Genomic DNA, 18,355 nt, shown 5'->3' on the forward strand with positions numbered 1-18,355 from the left:
TACAATAGTATCACAATATAAAATAAGTTAATATAATGAACAAATTTCCACCATAAGAGCAGCAAAAAATAATAATAAACAGTTAATAATTGCATCAAAATTCTCCATGTATTTTCAAACCAAATTTTTATTGTGAAAGTGTTCTTCTGGTCCTATGGTTTAATTATGCAGAACTTTGCAACAACGATTATAGTAGTAAAATGTAAAATGGGCTAGCATATTGCTTGATGTATAGCAAGTACCCAAATACTTTTTGGACTAAGTACCCAAAAAAATGTAAGGATCTATCCTCTGCCCTTTCTCTGGAATTACCTCTGTTGTTCCTATAGTATTTTATTATTTTCTTGGAAGAAACTCAAACTTAAATTGCTCACTAAAGATTCACATGTGGCATGACTGGAGGGTCTATGAGGTACATCACCAACAGTAACAGAGCTAAAACTTGTAAAGCAGGCTGGGTGCAGTGGCTCACGCCAGTAATCCCAGCACTTTGGGAGGCTGAGATAGGGCAGATCACTTGAGGTCAGGAGCCAAACATCATCTCAAAAAAAAAAGAAAGAAAGACTTTCCAAGGGCATAGGGCCAAGTTGAAAACAGAAAGGAAATTTTGAGAATTGCTCTTAGTGCACTCTGTTGTGTGGCTTGTGCCCATATTCTGGTAAATGAATCCTAAATGAGAACAAATGTAAGCCCTGAGAATCAGTTAGGGTAACATTAGTTAGCAGCCGTAACAAATAGACCTCAAATTGTCAGCAACTTGTCAGAGTAGAAATGTAATGTTTTAAATTGTAAAATACACATAACACAAGGACACAAGGATATGATTTATCATTTTAATTATTTTTAAATATACAGAAAATGTTTTTTTTTTAAGATGGAATCTCGCTCTGTCGCCCAGGCTGGAGTGCAGTGGCATAATCTCAGCTCACTGCAACCTCCGCCTTCTGGGTTCAAGCAATTCTCCTGCCTTAGCCTCCTGAGTAGCAGGGACCACAGGTGCACACTACCACACCCAGCTAATTTTTTGTATTTTAGTAGAGACGGGGTTTCACTATGTTGCCCAGTCCGGTCACAAACTCCTGAACTCAGGCAATCTGCCTGCCTCAGCCTCCCAAAGTGCTGGGATTATAGGCATGAGCCACTGCGCCAGCCCAGAAAATGTATTTCTTGCTCCCAGAACAGTCCAGAATGGATGTTACTGGCTCCTTCTGTCCTGTGTTCTGACATTCCTTGAGGTATTAGAGCTGGCAGAAGAGGAAAGAGAGAATGTGAAGGAGACACACCCCACTTCTTAAACTCTACGGCCCGGAAACGAGACACATCAGCTCTGTTTACATCGGGGTGAGTGAGTCCTGTGACTCCACCAAATGCAAAGGTGGAGTACAGGGGCTCAGAATTTTTTTAGTGTGTGTGGCTACTTCTTGGCATTCATTCTACATAGTGGAATTTTAGCAAACAGCTAGCCATCTCTGCAAAAAGCTTCTTCCCTAAATTGTCTCTGCTTACTGGCAACACCAGGAAGCATGACTTTGGAGTCCAGGTAGAAATATAAGACAAAAGACATAAAAAGATCCTTTCTACTTCAGTAGAGAACCTGTCGGTGCTCTGAAATCTTTATCACACCAGTGCTACTACCAGAGCCTGCATAAACAGAGTGGAACACTAGCAATCTTGCCGACCAGAGGTGCCAATATATTCAGCAAAGATATCTATCAGACCTTCCACTTCCATGCAAGACTTCCAGCACTGCTACCTTTAGTAGACGAGAGAGAACAGAGGCACTTTTGGTGAGTGGAAGGTGACAGCATCTTTGACAGGCACCAACAGTCTCTGTAGGTATCTGAGGTCAGCAGCAGGTCATCTAAGAAGAGGGCAATCCTGAAGGAGAGGAAAAATATAATGCTCTGTGTGATTGTTCATTTATATGAACCCCTATGATTAACAGGAATTAGTTAGTAGTAAGGCTGTGATCATTAATTTTATGTGTCAACTTGACTGGGACACGGAGCACCCTGATATTTGGTTAAACATTATTCTGGGTGAATCTGTGAGGGTTTCTGGAAGAGTTAACATTTGAGTCAGCAGACTTAGTCTCAGATTGCCCCTCCCAGTGTGGGTGGGCCTTATCTGATCTTTCGGAAGCCTGAATAGAACAAAAGAGAGAATTCATTCTGTCTGCCTGTTTTCAAGCTGGAACATCAGTCTTGTCCTGTACTTGGACTGGACACCACAAGATCTCCTGGATCTCCAGCTTGCAGATGACAGATTGTAAAGTTTCTCAGCCTCCATAATTGCATGAGCCAATGAGCCAACTCTTTATACACACACACACACACACACACACACACACACACACATACAGTTTCTCTAGAGAACAAAGGCTTTGTTGTCAAACTAGTGGGAATCAAATAAAAGAAATATTATTGAGACCTTGGGTTTACTCCAAAGCTGCTATCAGCCTGAAACTGCAATTCTGCAAAACCATTTCCCTGGGAGAAATACCAACGTCTGAGTAATGGAATCACATGTGGGAAGTATCTGAACTTACAGACTTAGGAGCCACAGTAAGCCCTGGAACCCAGTTCCCACCTTCAATTACAGCAGCTTTGAGGCAGGCAATGAACATCTGCAAAGCTATGCTCTGGTTTGAATGTGTCCCTGAAGTTCAAATGTTGAAAACTTAATCTCCCAATGCAGCAGTGTTTCGAGGTGGGGCCTATTAAGAAGTGATTAAGTCATGATGGCTCTGCCCTCAAGAATGGATTGATGTTGTTATTGCAGATGTGGATTAGTCATCAAGAGAGTAGGCTTGTTACACAGGTGAGTTTGGCCCCCTCTTGCTCTCCTTCACTCTCTTGCCTTGTCACTTTCCACCATGGGCTAATTCCAGCAAGAAGGCTTTTACCAAATGCCAGCCTCTCAATCTCAGACTTCCCAGCCTCCAGAACTGTAAGAAATAAATTTGTTTTCTTTAAAAAATATCCAGGCTGTGGTATTCTGTTGCAGCAACACAAAAAGGACTAAGATAAGCTATGGAGGGAAAAGATGAAACACAAAATGGCTCTCAGGATCACACACCCAACATGAAAGAATTAGAATATGGTGTTACTTAGAAGAGGAGGTGAAAAGCTGAACTTCAGCAGGGTGGATTTGCTGGCAACTGAAAAGAACAGAAGAAACTGGAATGAAGAGAGGATGAGACTTGAAAAGCCCAGAACCCTGGAGACTTCCAACGTGCACAGGTGTCAGAACTGCACTCTACAGTCTGAAGTCAGGAAAAGTATCTTTGGGGTTTAGGTAGGAAATTGACTTCAACCTCCAAGGAACCAGCTATGAAGCTTGGAGTGTCTAGAGCAGAGCTATAGAGAGGCCTGATTGTGATAGCGTGAGTAAGGCTGAAGCTTAGGGCCAGAGAGAAAACTGCTCTTACTGGAAGCTAGGACCCTGATGGACCTAGGGCAAAGTGGTTCTGTGGCCAGAAGCATCAATATCACCTGGGAACTTGTTCGAAATGCACATTCTTGGGCCCAACTTCAAGCCTACTTAAACAGAAACTCCCAAAGTGAAACCTAGCAACCTATGTCCTTACTAGGTAAGGAAAGAAAAAAGGTTCATCTAGGGAACGTGAGCTCTTTCAAATTATTAGGCCCAGAGAGGCATTGAAATGAGACAGCAATCACACCCTACTCCCTTCTTTGAGCTATATATTCGTCTATTGAAACTACCTGCTATTACTTGCTATAAATTAACCTAATGCCACACCGGACACTATAACCAACACCCTATAGTTTAAAATGTCTAGCCAATCACTAATCAATGTTATTTCTGTAAACCAATGAGAATTCCTGGCAGATGACTTTGTATCAGCCCACTCCCTGCCCCCTCTTTCTGCCTTCAAAAATCTACTTGTAACTGCTACTAACTGGAGTGTATATTCAGGACAACTTGAATCTGTGCTCCCCGGTTGCAATCCTCAAATTTGGCCCAAATTAACTCGCTACTTATATTAATTCTGCTTCAGCTTCTTCCTTTTAGGTCAACACAGGTTATTTTGATGCACACTAAGGAACATAGGAGACCCAAGCAATGTTGGGTGGGGGGAAGTTTACATAGGGAGGAAAATGGAGTGAAACGCATGGGTATAAGAATAACCCATTCTCTGAAGGTAGAGGCTGAAAGCACGTTCTCAAAGGGACCATTGCTCAGACCTGTCCATAAAACTAACTTCTATCAACTCCAGGCTATAGTAAGACTAGTTTAGTTTGGCACCTATACCAAACAAGTAAGCTGATTCCCAAATTACAAACTGGAGTCAGTACTTACCACCTCAGAAGAGAACTCAGGAAACTGAAAATGGTGAATAATTACTATGAGAGTTTTTTAACATTTCAGGAAGTTTTGAAACTTGTACAAATTGACTGGTTTTTATAATCGAATCTATTTATCATGATTTATTTACATTTTGTTTTTAAATCTTAAAATGAAGAAACAGTCTGTTCTTTTTAAGGAGTAAAGGAAGAAACAGAGAGTCTGGGGAAAGAACATCCTACTATATGAACAGTCTGAGAAAAAGAAGAATTCTCAATAAGAGTGATGGGCAGATATTTTTAGAAGAAAGCAAGTTAATTCTATGAAGACTCAAGACTGGAAAGGGACTTCCTTCTAAAAGATCTGTTCAACAGAAGGCTGCGCTTCTGCAACATAAAATAGCACATTTCTTCATCAGCGTTAAACCTAAAGATTTATGTAAAATAGCACATTTCTTCATCAGCGTTAAACATAAAGATTTATGTAAAATAGCTCATTTTTTCATCCGAGTTAAACATAAAGATTTATGTAAAATAGCACATTTCTCCATCAGAGTTAAACATAAAGATTTATATAAAATAGCACATTTCTTCATCAGAGTTTAACATAACGATTTACAAATAAAAATGGACAAATGGATCACATCAAGTTAAAACGTTTCTGCAAAGTAAAGGAAACAATCAACAAAGTGAAGAGAAAGCCCACAGAATGGAAGAAAATCTTTGCAAACTAACCAGAATTAATCTCTGACATGAGATTAATAATCAGAATGTATAAGGAGCTCAAACAACCCTATAGGAAAAAATCTAATAATCTAATCAAAACTGGGAAAAAGATTTTAATAGACATCTCTCAAAAGAAGACATACAGATGGCAAACAGGTATATGAAAAGGTGCTCAACATCACTGATCAGAGAGATGCAAATCAAAACCACAAAGAGATATCATCTCACTCCAGTTAAAATGGCTTATATCGAGAAGATAGACAGTAACAAATGCTGGTGAGGATGTGGAAAAAAGGGAAAGCTTGTACACTGTTGGTGGGAATGCAAATTAGTACAACTACTATGGAGAAGAGTTTGGAAGTTCCTCAAAAGAAACTAAAACTAGAGCTACCATATGATCCAGCAATCCCACTGCTGGGTATATACCCCAAATAAAAGAAATCATTATATCAAAGATATATCTGCACTCCCATGTTTCTGGCAGCACTGCTCACTATAGCTGAGATTGGGAAGCAACCTAAGTGTCCAAAAACAGATGAATGGCTAAGGGAAATGCAGTACATATACACAATGAAGTACTATTCAGCCATAAAAAGAATGAAATTCTATCATTTGCAACAACATGGATGGAACTGAAGATTATTATGCTAAGTGAAATAAGCCAGGCACAGAAAGACAAACTGCATGTTCTCACTTATCTGTGGGCTCTAAAAATCAAAACAATTGAACTCATGGACATAAAGAGTGGAAGGATAATTACCAGAGGCTCGGAAGGGTATTGGCGGGCTGGCGAGGGAGACGGGGACAATTAATGGGTACAAAAAAATAGAATGAATAAGACCTACTACTTGATAGAAGAACAGGATGACTGTGGTCAAAAATAACTTAACTGTACATTTAAAAATAACTAAAAGAGTTATTTGTTAACCAAGAGTCTCCATTAATCTGACTTAAAATAGACCCCAACTTATGGGCTTCAGGATGGAGACTATAACCTGGGATACCCAATCTCCTTTTACCTATCCTCCCACAGACTCTGAAATGAGAGGCACATTAAGACACATTCAGGCTGTGTATAGGGAGACTAATATTTCAACTCATATGGTAACTTATGTGAGATTGGAGGTACAGATGCTCCAGAAGGGCTGGGAGCATGGCAGCCACAGGATACATCTCAGAGCAGAAAACACATAACTGTTTCCCACTAAGCTAGTCCTGTCTACTCCTCTCCTGCCACCTCCCCATCCATTTCTTAAGTTCAATACATCTTCCGTAGCCTCCTCTAAATTGAGCTGACCTTGGAATTATAACATTTTCATTTTTCTGTAGGAAAATGCATTTCAAGTTAGAAACAATAGATCTAAGCTTTGGGATGTGTTTATAAACACAGTGGATTGATTGGCATGACCCCTCACAAACAAAAGGCAATTGTAAAACAATCAATTAAAATGGTGCTTTCAAAGACAGGAAACAAGTTCTTCCACAACACTTGAAATCTGCTTTGAGAGGCTAAATCTAGCCTCTCTCCTCTTTCTTCCACTTAAAAAAAAGGAAAAAAAGAAAGGTAAGAAAGAAGAATGAATGGAAGACCCTGATCTGCAAACTCACTCTCAGGAGCCCTAAAGATCCAAGAGTACAGCATCTGTATAGCACTCAAACTCAGTAATATTGTTCTCTGAAAAGCAAATTTATCCTGCTTCTCACAGCTAGTGCTAGATTGTTCTATCGGGAGAAGGAAATGCCAAGGGTAAGAAAGTTTTTATATGGCTAGAAGATGCTACTAGAGAGATTCAAGAATGAGTGTTTATAATTAGGAAGAGCAGAAGGTTGACGATGAGGGCCAAGAAATGAACTCCCTTCTGCAATAACAGAGCCCACGCTGTAGAATCCAGAGACTCAAAATACTCTGAATAAGCCCTTAATCCACAGCAAAGTGGTGAACTGCCTTATATGTAGACCACTGTGTCCATAACAACCCTGTGTTTTTGCCTAATTAACAGGGTCTTTCTCCTTCTGCTCTGCCTCAGTTTAATGGCTCTCAGAGTGTGAAAAGGTTGTAAATAGACTGTGTAGTCTAACTACAGAAGTTCTATTTGGGACGTGTTTTGTGAGCCACTAGGTCAAAATTAATTTACCACTATCTTTGCACACCTTCCTGCTTGAACTCGGAGTTCAAGTCACTTTTCTGACTTAGAAAAACCAGAGCATTGTTTCCAGTATGCCAATGTTAAAAAGTTCACAAGGAATGGAAAGCTCTGGGGGCTTTCACATCTCTTGTCTGTGGAGGTTAAGTTATTATGTCAGCCACTTGTACCCTGGAGGAACAAAGTCCAGCCTGGGAGGCTATAACAAAGGCAGGTATATTTGAATTGATGTGTAGGTAAGATGAAAAAGAAGGAAAGATAATCTGTGAGTCTGAAATCTAATAGAAAAGCAGCTATGGGGCTAGCTTGTAAAGAATCAAGTCCTTAAAACAGAACTAGCGTTTGACCCAGCAATCCCATAACTGGGTATATATCCAAAAGAAAAAAAATTGTTCCTCCAAAAAGACACCTGCACTCATATGATCATCAAAGCACTATTCACAATAGCAAAGACATGGAATCAATCTAGGTGTCCATCAATGTTGGGTTGAATAAAGAAAATGTGATACATATACACTATGGAATACTATATAGCCATAAAAAAGAATAAAATCATGTCAGCATGGTGGGCTCATGCCTGTAATCCCAGGACTTTGGGAGGCTGAGATGGGAGGATCACTTGAGGCCAGGAGTTCAAGATCAGCCTAGTCAACATAGCAAGATTCCATCTGTTAAAAAAAAAAAGAATGAAAATGTGTCCTTTGCAGCAACATGTATGGAGCTGGAAGCCATTATCCAAGGCAAATTAACAGAGGAACAGAAAACCAAATACTGTGTTTTCTTACTTGCAAGTGTGAGCAAAACATTGGGTGTTCATGGGCATAAAGATGCAACAATAGACACTGATGGACTACTGGCAGGATGGGGGAAAAGGGCTAAAAGACTATTGAGTACTAATGGTTACTATGCTCACTACCTGCATATGGGATAATTCATATCCCAAATCTCAACATCATGCAGTATACTCATATAACAAACCTGCATATGTACCTCATAAATCTAAAATTAAAGTTGAAATTGTATTTTTTAAAAATCAAATTATTAGGGAACATCATGGCAGCCTCTCTACCTAGATGTAGGCCCTAGTAAGGGCTCTGTCCTAAAATCTCCACTCCCACTCCCTGTACTTCTCTTTTCTTCTCTCCTCTCTCTCTCTCTCTCTCTCTCTGCACTTTCTCTCTCTCACTCTCTCTCTGCAATTCGAAGAAAGCAAACTCTTTGTCTAAATTCCTCCTTCATACAATGGAAGTAATAGACTAGACTGTAGTTGCTACTCTGGACAAGAGTCATCAGTGTTAAAGATCCCTAGAGTGAGGAATGCTCTCTTATAGGCCCAGTGAAACAAATAATAGGGTAAAGAGATAATGGGGTGAAGAAATAATAGGGTAAAGGATTTTTAGGTGAGTCATGGATGACCTTAAAAAGAAACAGGTTTCAAATCAGTGCCCTAACACACACTCAGCAAAAATAACATAGGTATCAACTCTTTCCACTAATATTATTATTAATATAGTAATAATAATTTCCACTAATAATCACATTAGTGGGAATTAATAGTTGCTTCCCAACAGGTTCCTAAAGTTATCTTAACTTCATGCCTAAATCTTTGGAAAGGTTGGACCCCAGATCTTAAGAATCCAAATTGCTTGTTCTTGCTACCTCACTTGCCTGCCTTACTTTAAAATTTTGCAAAGTGCTTTCACATAAATTACTTCTCGACAACTTTATAGGTGTAAATGAGGTATTAGTTAAAAGACTTAACAAACTGACCCCCAAATACAAGGACATTTTTTAAAAAGATGTTTTCTCATACTACGCAACTGGAAGGGGAATTATATTCCACGTGGTCATGCAGCCCAACATAGTGGGAAAGTGAAGGCGACTTGGAGAAAGCATACCTAATGTCTTAAATCCCAGTTCAGAAAGTGGTTCTCTTCACTTCCACTCACATTCGATGACCTCTGGCCTCACTTAATCGATAGGTAGGTAGAAAATGTAGTCTTGCTATGCAGCCGTGTGCTCAGTTTTAATTATTTTACTAAAGCAGGAGGGAACTGATATTGACAGAAAGAGAAGAGAGAGATAATAGATTTAGGTTTCCATCCTGGTTTAGAGGTAGATTTAGATTTTTTTATGCTCTAATGTTTTCTCAATTTTAAAGAGATGAAACTCAAGCATATAAAGAATGTACACCTGCCCCAAAGCTTCCTACCTGATAAGTGGTACCTTTGTGGACTCCAGCATAGACCTTTTGGTGTTTGGTGGGGCTTAGCTTAGGAGAGCTTTGAATCCTATTCAATACCATGAAAGGCTTTTGGATAGATGATGCAATCCCATGATATTTTAAGAAGATCGTTTACCAGCAGTGTGAAGAGTGACTTGTAGAGAGAAGAAATGAAGGTATACAATCAAGAAACAGTCCAAGCCAAATTCAGCAGTGGCTTAACCAAAAACATTAGAGATGGAGAGAAGGACACACTAGAGGAGGTTCAGAACTTGGGGCCCATGGAAGGGCCAAGACATGGGGGACTTCCATATTGTCAAACACAATGTCACTTCACTATCATTTTACTGAAGCCTCTGCTGGTTTTCCTCCCACTTCTCCAACACCTCCTTCTCAGTCTCCTTTGCTGGCTCCTTCATTGTTACCCAACCTCTAAACATAAGAGGACATCAGAGTTCAGTTCCAAATCATCTTCTCTATTCATTTTGGTCTCCCCAACTAGATTGTCTCATCTAGATATTTGGCTTTAAATTTCATCTGTAACAGTTGTCTACTGTCATAAGTTTACATAACAAACCACCCTAAACACAGTGACTTTAAACAATCAACATTAATTGAGTTCATGACTCTGTAGGTTGTGTGGGTGGATCTTAGATTCACACACCTGTTGGGGAATCAAATGGCTCTAGGCTGACCCAGGATGACCTTGACACAGATGACTGGAGCAACTTGGCTCTATTGTATGTGTCTTTAAATTTCCAGCAGGCTAGCCCAGGCGTATTTTCATGGTTGTAATAGAAAGCAAGAGCAAGCTAAGCCAAGCATATAAGTATTTTGAAACTTCTGCTTGCATCATTATTTGTTAACATTCTGTTGGTCATTAGCAGAGAAGCACTATGAATGAAGTTATATGAAACAGGATATAAATTCCTGGAGAGATATAGAATTGGAGCCATTTTTGCAATCCTCCACAATATCTCTATGCAAAAGGCCCTCATCTCTCTCCTGAACATCTAAAATACATCCCATTAACTTAAAATCTCAAATCTTTAACAAGTCCTGCAGAGTTGAGCCCCCACCTCCATCTGCAACCTCATCTTGTGCCACTTTCTCCTCAATCACTAAGCTCCAATCTTACTAGCCTTTGTTATTATCCAGATACAAGCCCTTTCTTACCTCAAGACAAATGGCATGCTGTCCCAACAGAACATCTTGAGTGTCAAAAACATGGACACCGATGCTATTCTTACCAGCTGCATGAACCTGGGCAAGCTACATAACCTCTCTGTGCTTCAGTTTCTCCATCTGAAAAATTAGGATAAAAACAGCACCTATGTTAATTTAATTATCAGTGAGCTAATTCCTATTCTCATTTTTCAGATACAGAAACTGAAGTGCAGAGAGGTTATGCAGCTTGCCCAGGTTCACACAGCTGTTAAGTATTTTTTCATATGTGGGATGGATTTGTTGGTTTGATATCAGTTTTTCCCATTAGACTCTTAGTTCCATGATGGCAGACTGTGTTTTGCTCATCACTCTATCCCTAGCACCAACAAAAATTTGCCTTGCCTATGATGGATGTTAAATATTTATTGAATGAATAAATAATTATGAAGGGTTCAAGCTGGAAAATAAGTTATTATGTGTTTGTGGGGGGTTAAAATTCTCTCTCTCTTTCCCTCCCTCTCTAGGAACCTTGAGAAAAGATATCAGTTCTAAATTCATAACATCCAGACCAGGTTCTGTCTCTTTCTCTCTATAGTTTTACAGGAGAATGGGAATTGCTCACTAAATGGTTTTTAATAAAAATCCTCCCTCCCTCAAAAGGAAGACGGAAAAGAGAAACTTGGAACCTAGTGGCAGGAGGGCACCAGAAGAGTGATTCAGTAACAATTATAGTGTTTGGGGTCACCAAAAGGCAATTCAGTTAAAAAATAAATATTAGAACCAAGTATGGATTTGCAGCTATTAGTAAGAATTTGTCCTTTATAATAAGCATGAAAAAAGTGGGGGGTAACAAACATAATTTACGCCAAAGAAACTTCTGGTGTTCTTCTTACTTCATTGATTGTATAAGTAGAAGTCTGGTTCTGCCAACATGAAAGTAAGTGAGACCCAGGTTATGCCATTTCTGTCTATAGAAAAAGAAACCTTATCCTGGAGGTAACAAAAGAAAGTCTGGAAACTCACCCAGATCCCAGTATCTATTCTTCAGATTGGAGAACCACAGTCTGGGGTACTTAGGCACCTTTGCCATCTTGGTTCTCATGTCCTCTAGCCTATCTGTTGCCAATATAAGTTGAAAGACTATATGTTTGTGTGTTAGGTATTTCAGTATTAATTCCTATTGTCCAAGGTGACAAGTGAGTAGATGGTCGAGCTAGATTATAATTACGATCTGATTCTAAGGTCAATACTTTGCCAGAAGGGCCACCTTGAAGTCTGACACTTTTGAGATTAGTTAAAACTAGACTAGCAATTTTTTTTTTTTTTAAAGACAGAGTTTCACTGTGTTGCCCAGGCAGGAGTGCTGTGGTGCCATCTCAGCTCACTGCAACTTCCACCTCCTGGGTTCAGGAGATTCTCCTGCCTCAGCCTTCTGAGTAGCTGGGACTACAGGCATGAGCCACCACACTGGGCTAATTTTTGTATTTTTAGTAGAGATGGGGTTTCGCCATGTTGGCCAGCCTAGTCTTGAACTCCTGACCTCTAGTGATCTGCCCATCTCATTTTCCCAAAGTGTTGGGATTACAGGGATGAGCCATGGAACCCGGCCCACACTAGCAATTTCTCAAAGAGTAGCCTGCAGACTCCTGCATCAGAATCACTGGCAGTGTGTATTAAAAACTCAGATTTTCTGACAGTACCCATGACGGAAGGAATCAAAAAAGAGAGGTCAGGAATCTTTATGTTTAAAAAGCACCTCCAAGTGATTCTGTTGCAGGGGATCTGTGGATGCAGATGATTTTTTTGCTTTTCATTTTTTATAGAGAAAGGGTATCAGTATGTTCCCCAGGCTGGTCTCGAACTCCTGGGCTCAAGCGATCCACCCACCCAAAGTGCTGGTATTACTGGCATGAGCCACCACACCTGGCCCAGAATTCTGGATTGTTCTTATGCAGACTTAAGCATGAGGACTCACGCCTAGGATACAAGAATTCTTGAAAGCCAGCAGCACACAGTATCAGCAAACTTCAGCCCTGCTCAACATTCTCTAACCAAATCTGCTCCAGGAGCCGCTTAGTAACCTGCAGTCGCTCAACAGAACCGAGCACGCGCAGTATTTAATCTCCATGGGCGCTGGGTGGGGCTCCCTAGGAGCCTGCCCCCTCGCAACCTGCGGAGCCAGGGGGCGAGGCTCTCCCAAGTAATTCCGGCTTCTCCTGACAGCGTCCGAACGCTCCGCCCCCAGATCTCGGACCAATCAAATGGCACATTGCTAAAGCAAAGGACCAATGCACAGGGCTGTCCTTAATTCCTCCCGGCAGTTTGAAACTGTCTGGTTGCTTCCTAGGTAGCGGCTGTACTTGCTGAGGCTGCTGCTGCGAGGCGGCTGGGAGTCGCAAAGTGAAGGAGAGTCGGGATTTGGTAGCCGTTGGCGACGGTGGGTAGCAGAGCTCCGAGCACACCTTGCGTCCCTGGCGGAAGTAGTGGAGTGAGATTTAAAGTTCTTTGGCGCGGCCTTCCTCCCCTGGGGCTCTGTCTCAGACACGAGTGATTCTGCCGTTGTGCCGGAAGATCCCAAAGGTTCCCTTCCGAAGCGTCTGGGAAGAGGGCAGGAGTGAGGGATGCTGACCAGTTACTGTCTCCAGAGACTCTGGTCATTTAAACGTAGGAAAAGAATAACCATGTATAAAGCTCTGTGTGCTTAAGTAAGATTTTTGTTATAACAGGCTGGGTCGGAAGATGATGAAAGAAAACTTACGGCATTTGCTTACCGCAATGGCTTGTCCCCTCTGCTTCCAGTCCCTGCCTTGGGAGGGGCTGGCGCACCCCCCTCCTTAAGTGCAGCTAGGCCTGGTGAAGGGCACAGGGGACCTCACCCTGCTGCTAGTTTGCATGTTAATTCACTCTTCCTTTGCCTCTTGGGGGTTCCATTTGAATTCCCATATCCCTGTTTTCCCGTCAGCCAGGTAATTACCAAGATGTTATTTTTATGTCTCTGGCAACAGAAAAGCACACAAAAGTTTTGATCTTGTTTTCTGATACCTTGGGTTAGAGACAACTGAAAATGTAGTGAACTAATGTACATCTGCCACCCATTAAAGCAATTTTCATTTTTCTTCTTTGTTTCGGAACCTAGAAACAGTAAGGAAAATGCTACTGTTCTAGAGTTTCAAATAACTCATACCTTGTTGGCATAAAGCAGGGCAGATGGAAGATAGCATATTTTCAAAAGTGCGGTGGGCTTTTTTGTATCTGCAGTGTCCATATTAAGAAACAATTTTTGAGGTCTGACTATACTTACCAGCTCATTTTTAAAATAATCAGCACCACCCCACTCCCCACTCCCGTTTCCTGCCTGGTCTTAAATCCTGAAGGAAGAAGTGAATAAAAATATAAATAAACCAAGTTATCACAGTGGTAGATTTGAAGTCAGTGAAGCAGCCATTCCTTGCTGCAGATACATGTGCTTATTTTATCCTTCCTAATTGGCTTAACTAAAGACAGTCATGCTGAGATTTAGTTTACTTAGCATGTGTATGCACAGTGATGCTCACTGGAAAAGGTTGAAATTTCCTTTACACAATCTAGTTCCAGCCTGTGTTTCCATTCTAATTTTGCACTTTTCCCTGTGTCTTTCTTTTCTGTTTCAATTTCCTCATCTCTGATTTATTTATTTATTTTTTTATTATATTGTTAAGTTCTGGGATGCATGTGCAGAATGTGCAGGTTTGTTACATAGGTATACACGTGCCATGGTGGTTTACTGCACCCATTAACCCATCATCTAAATTAGGTGTTTATTCTAATACTCTCCCTCCCCTACCCCATCCCCCCAACAACAGACCCCTGTGTATGATGTTCCCCTCCCTGTGTCCCTGTGTTCTCATTGTTCAGCTCCCACTTGTGAGTGAGAACATGTGGTCTTTGGTTTTCTGTTCCTGTGTTAGTTTGCTGAGAATGATGGTTTCTGCCTTCATCCATGTCCCTGCAAAGGACATGAACTCATTCTATTTTATGGCTGCATAGTATTCCATGGTGTATATGTGCCACATTTTCTTTATTCAGTCTATCACTGATGGGCATTTGGGTTGATTCCAAGTCTTTGCTATTGTGAACAGTGCTGCAATAAACATGTGTGCATGTGTCAATATAGTAGAATGATTTATAATCTTTTGGATATGTACCCAATAATGGGATTGCTGGGTCAAATGGTATTTCTGGTTCTAGGTCCTTGAGGAATTGCCACACTGTCTTCCACAATGGTTAAACCAAATTACACTTCCACCAACAGTATTAAAAGCATTCCTATTTCTCCACATCCTCTCCAGCATCTGTTGTTTCCTGACTTTTTAATGATCGCCATTCTAACTGGCATGAGATGGTATCTCAATGAGGTTTTGATTTGTATTTCTCTAATGACCAGTGATAATGAGCTTTGTTTCATATGTTTGTTGGCCGCATAAATGTCTTCTTTTGAGAAGTGTCTGTTCATATCCTTTGCCCACTTTTTGATGGGGTTCTTTTTTTCTTGTAAATTTGTTCAAGTTCTTTGTAGGTTCTGGATATTAGCCCTTTGTGAGATGGATAGATTGCAAATGTTTTCTCCAATTTTGTAGGTTGCCTGTTCACTTATGATCATTTCTTTTGATGTGCAGAAACTCTTTAGTTTAATTAGATCCCATTTGTCAATTTTGGCTTTTGTTGCCATTGCTTTTGTAAAGTATGAAAAAAGAATGAAAAGGAACAAAGAAAGCCTTCAAGAAATATGGGACTATGTTGAAAGACCAAACCTATGTTTGTTTGGTGTACCTGAAAGTGTCAAAGAGAATGGAACCAAGCTGGAAAACACTCTTCAGGATATTATCCAGGATAACTTCCCCAACCTAGCAAGACAGGCCAACATTCAAATTCAGGAAATACAGAGAACACCATAAAGATATCTTAAGAAGAGCAACCTCAAGTTGCATAATTGTCAGATTCACCAAAGATGAAATGAAGGAAAAAATGTTAAGGGCAGTCAGAGAGAAAGGTTGGGTTACCCACAAAGGGAAGCCCATCAGACTAATAATAGATCTTTCTGCAGAAACCCTGCAAGCCAGAAGAGAGTAGTGGCCAATATTCAACATTCCTAAAAGAATTTTCAACCCAGAATTTCATATACAGTTAAAGGAGAAATAAAATTCTTTACAGACAAGCAAATGTGGAGAGATTTTGTCACCACCAGGTCTGCCTCATAAGAGCTCCTGAAGGAGGCACTAAATATGGAAAGGAGAAACCAGTATCAGCCACTGCAAAAACATACCAAATTGCAAAGACCATCGACACGACACTATGAAGAAACTGCATCAACTAATGGGCAGAATAACCAGCTAGCATCATAATGATAGGATCAAATTCACACATAACTATATTACCCTTAAATGTAAATGGGCTGAATGCCCTAGTTAAAAGACATGGACTGGCAAATTAGATAAAGAATCAAGACCCATCAGTATGCTGTATTCAGGAGACCCATCTCATGTGCAAAGACACACTTAGGTTCCAAATAGGGGGTTGGAGGAAGATTTACCAAGCACATGGAAAGCAAAAAAAAAAAAGGGATTGCAATCCTAGTCTTTGATAAAACAGACTTTAAACCAACAAAGATCAAAAAAGACAGAGAAGGCTATTACATAATGGTAAAGGGATCAATGCAACAAGAAGAACTAACTATCCTAAATATATATGCACCCAATACAGAAGCACCCAGATTTATAAAGCAAGTTCTTACAGACTTACAAAGAGATATCTTATTTATTTTTCAGCCCACTGTGACTGAGACCTAAAATTGTTTTACTTTCCACTGAAATTGTTCAAGCAAATGTTTCAGCAACATCCAAATTGCCAAATTTTATCCAATCCTCATGGTTCTTTGGCATCTAACTAACTATGTTCTCAAAGTTGTTATGATCCTGCTCCCATACTTCTAATATTCTGACTTCCTTTGCTGACTTCTCTTCTTCTCTTGCCCTTTAGATGTTAGTGGTTCTGGCTTTAACCCTCTTCTCGTTCACAGTAGTAGTCCTTAACTGTATTAGGGCTGTGGTCCCCTCTGAACATATTGAAAGCTAAAGGTCTTCTTTAGCTTTTATGATAAAAATATTGCATACAAGTTGGGTGTATGGATACATAAGCATTTTTGATAAAAATATTGCATATAAGTTGGGTGTATGGATGTGATATGGTTAGTTTTGTGTTCCCACCCAAATCTCATCTTGAATTGTAATCCCCATGTGTAGAGGGAGGGAAGTGATTGGATTATAAGGGCGATCCTCTTGCCTGCTTCCCCTTCTGCCATGATTGTAAGTTTCCTGACGCCTCCCCAGAGATGCAGAATGTGAGTCAATTAAAACGCTTTTCTTTATAAATTATCCAGTTTTGGGGCAGTTCTTTAGAGCAGTGTGAGAACACGCTAATACAGGACCTCAGACTAAAAACTTTTTCTCACACTTCTTTTTGTAGGTGATCTCATCTATTCCCTTTTTTCAGCAGTTCCTATTATGCCGATGATTCCTCAAACTGGATCTCTAACTTATACCTCCAATGCAGGGCTCCCACAATGCTTAACTCCAGGAAACACCATTCACAGTCCTTGTAGTGGGGTACTGTGTAGCCAGTGTGACCACAGACTGTATACCTGCAGCTTTACCCTGGTGCCTCAGAAGCAACCTCACACCCAACTCATCTGATATGGAACTCATTGTCCTTCCTCCCAGCCTGCTCATCTTCCTACCGTCCTTGCCTTGGTTAGTGGCACTATCCATCTAGTTACCCAAACCAGAGATCTAGAAGCCATCAACAGTTCTTTTTAACCCCTTGATCAATCATTGATCATTTTCTCTTACCATAGCACAGCTCTCCTGTAGTCATACCTTCCATCCCCTTCCCATTGATCATCCTAGATTTAGGTCACTTATTTCCTTAATTACTATCAAAGAGAACATTTATCTCTTGGACTATTGCACTCAGCTCTCAATTGATCTGTTTTTGTTTTTGTTTTTGATACAGAGTCTAGCTCTGTCACCCAGGCTGGAGTACAGTGGTGTGATCTTGGCTTACAGCAACCTCGGCCCACAGAATTCAAGCAATTCTCCTGCCTCAGCCTCCTGAGTAGCTGGGATTACAGGTGCCTGCCACCACGCCTGGCTAATTTTTTTGTATTTTTAGTAGAGACAGAGTTTTGCCATGTTGACCAGGCTGATCTCAAACTCCTGACCTCAGGTAAGCCACCTGCCTCAGCCTCCCAAAGTGCTAAGATTACAGGTGCCAGCAACTGCACCCGGCCTGATCTCTCTTTCTTCATATCCAAATTAACCCTCAATGCTGCTGGAATGATCTTTATCATGTAATTTTTAATAAATATTTTAATATGTAGAATTAAACACCCAGATTTTTAATATGACAAATCTTGACCTTCCATCTGGCTGCGCTTTACTTTTTGTTTCATCTTTAGCCAATCTCTGCTTTGCACCCATTGTTTTAACCTTACCAGACTGCTTGCTATTCCTGACATACGTGTCCGTGACTCTGTGTCTTTGCTTACATTACTCTACTGCCTAGAATATCTTCACCTCTGTTTATACCTTTTATCCATCTTTCAGGATGAGACCTGCTCATCTTTTAGGTCTCAACACCTGGGTCATCATTTCTAAAAGCTTTTTCTTCCTCCTTTCCTGCTTATTTACAGTCATGCAACCCTACCCCATGAAAAATAGCTACTCCTGCCTCTCTACTCTGTACCTCTGTTA

The 18,355-nt window shown here is 40.5% G+C and overlaps 1 protein-coding gene and 1 pseudogene across 5 annotated transcripts in view; one reads left to right on the forward strand and one right to left on the reverse strand.

Annotated features, from left to right (window-relative positions):
• Window positions 1–216: 216 nt before the first annotated feature.
• LOC128931363 (uncharacterized) lies at window positions 217–12,610 on the reverse strand (annotated as a pseudogene). Its single transcript, XR_013532727.1, has 5 exons — window positions 12,492–12,610; window positions 10,578–10,706; window positions 9,538–9,555; window positions 1,117–1,244; window positions 217–487 (listed from the first exon to the last, which is right to left on the reverse strand). The product of XR_013532727.1 is annotated as an uncharacterized LOC128931363 (transcript).
• A 282-nt stretch (window positions 12,611–12,892) lies between these two features.
• POC5 (POC5 centriolar protein) overlaps window positions 12,893–18,355 on the forward strand; it is a 51,375-nt gene continuing 45,912 nt past the window's right edge. The window contains exons 1-3 of one of the 4 annotated variants that reach the window (XM_035291375.3): window positions 12,893–13,005; window positions 17,070–17,353; window positions 17,616–17,828. The gene's annotated coding sequence lies outside the window, so the exon portion shown is untranslated. The remainder of the gene's footprint in view (window positions 13,006–17,069; window positions 17,354–17,615; window positions 17,829–18,355) is intronic. The other 3 variants (XM_054252171.2, XM_035291376.3, XM_035291374.3) reach the window with 3 other exon arrangements.

Source organism: Callithrix jacchus, chromosome 2, assembly GCF_049354715.1.
Source record: "Callithrix jacchus isolate 240 chromosome 2, calJac240_pri, whole genome shotgun sequence".
Taxonomy (NCBI): Eukaryota; Metazoa; Chordata; class Mammalia; order Primates; family Cebidae; genus Callithrix; species Callithrix jacchus.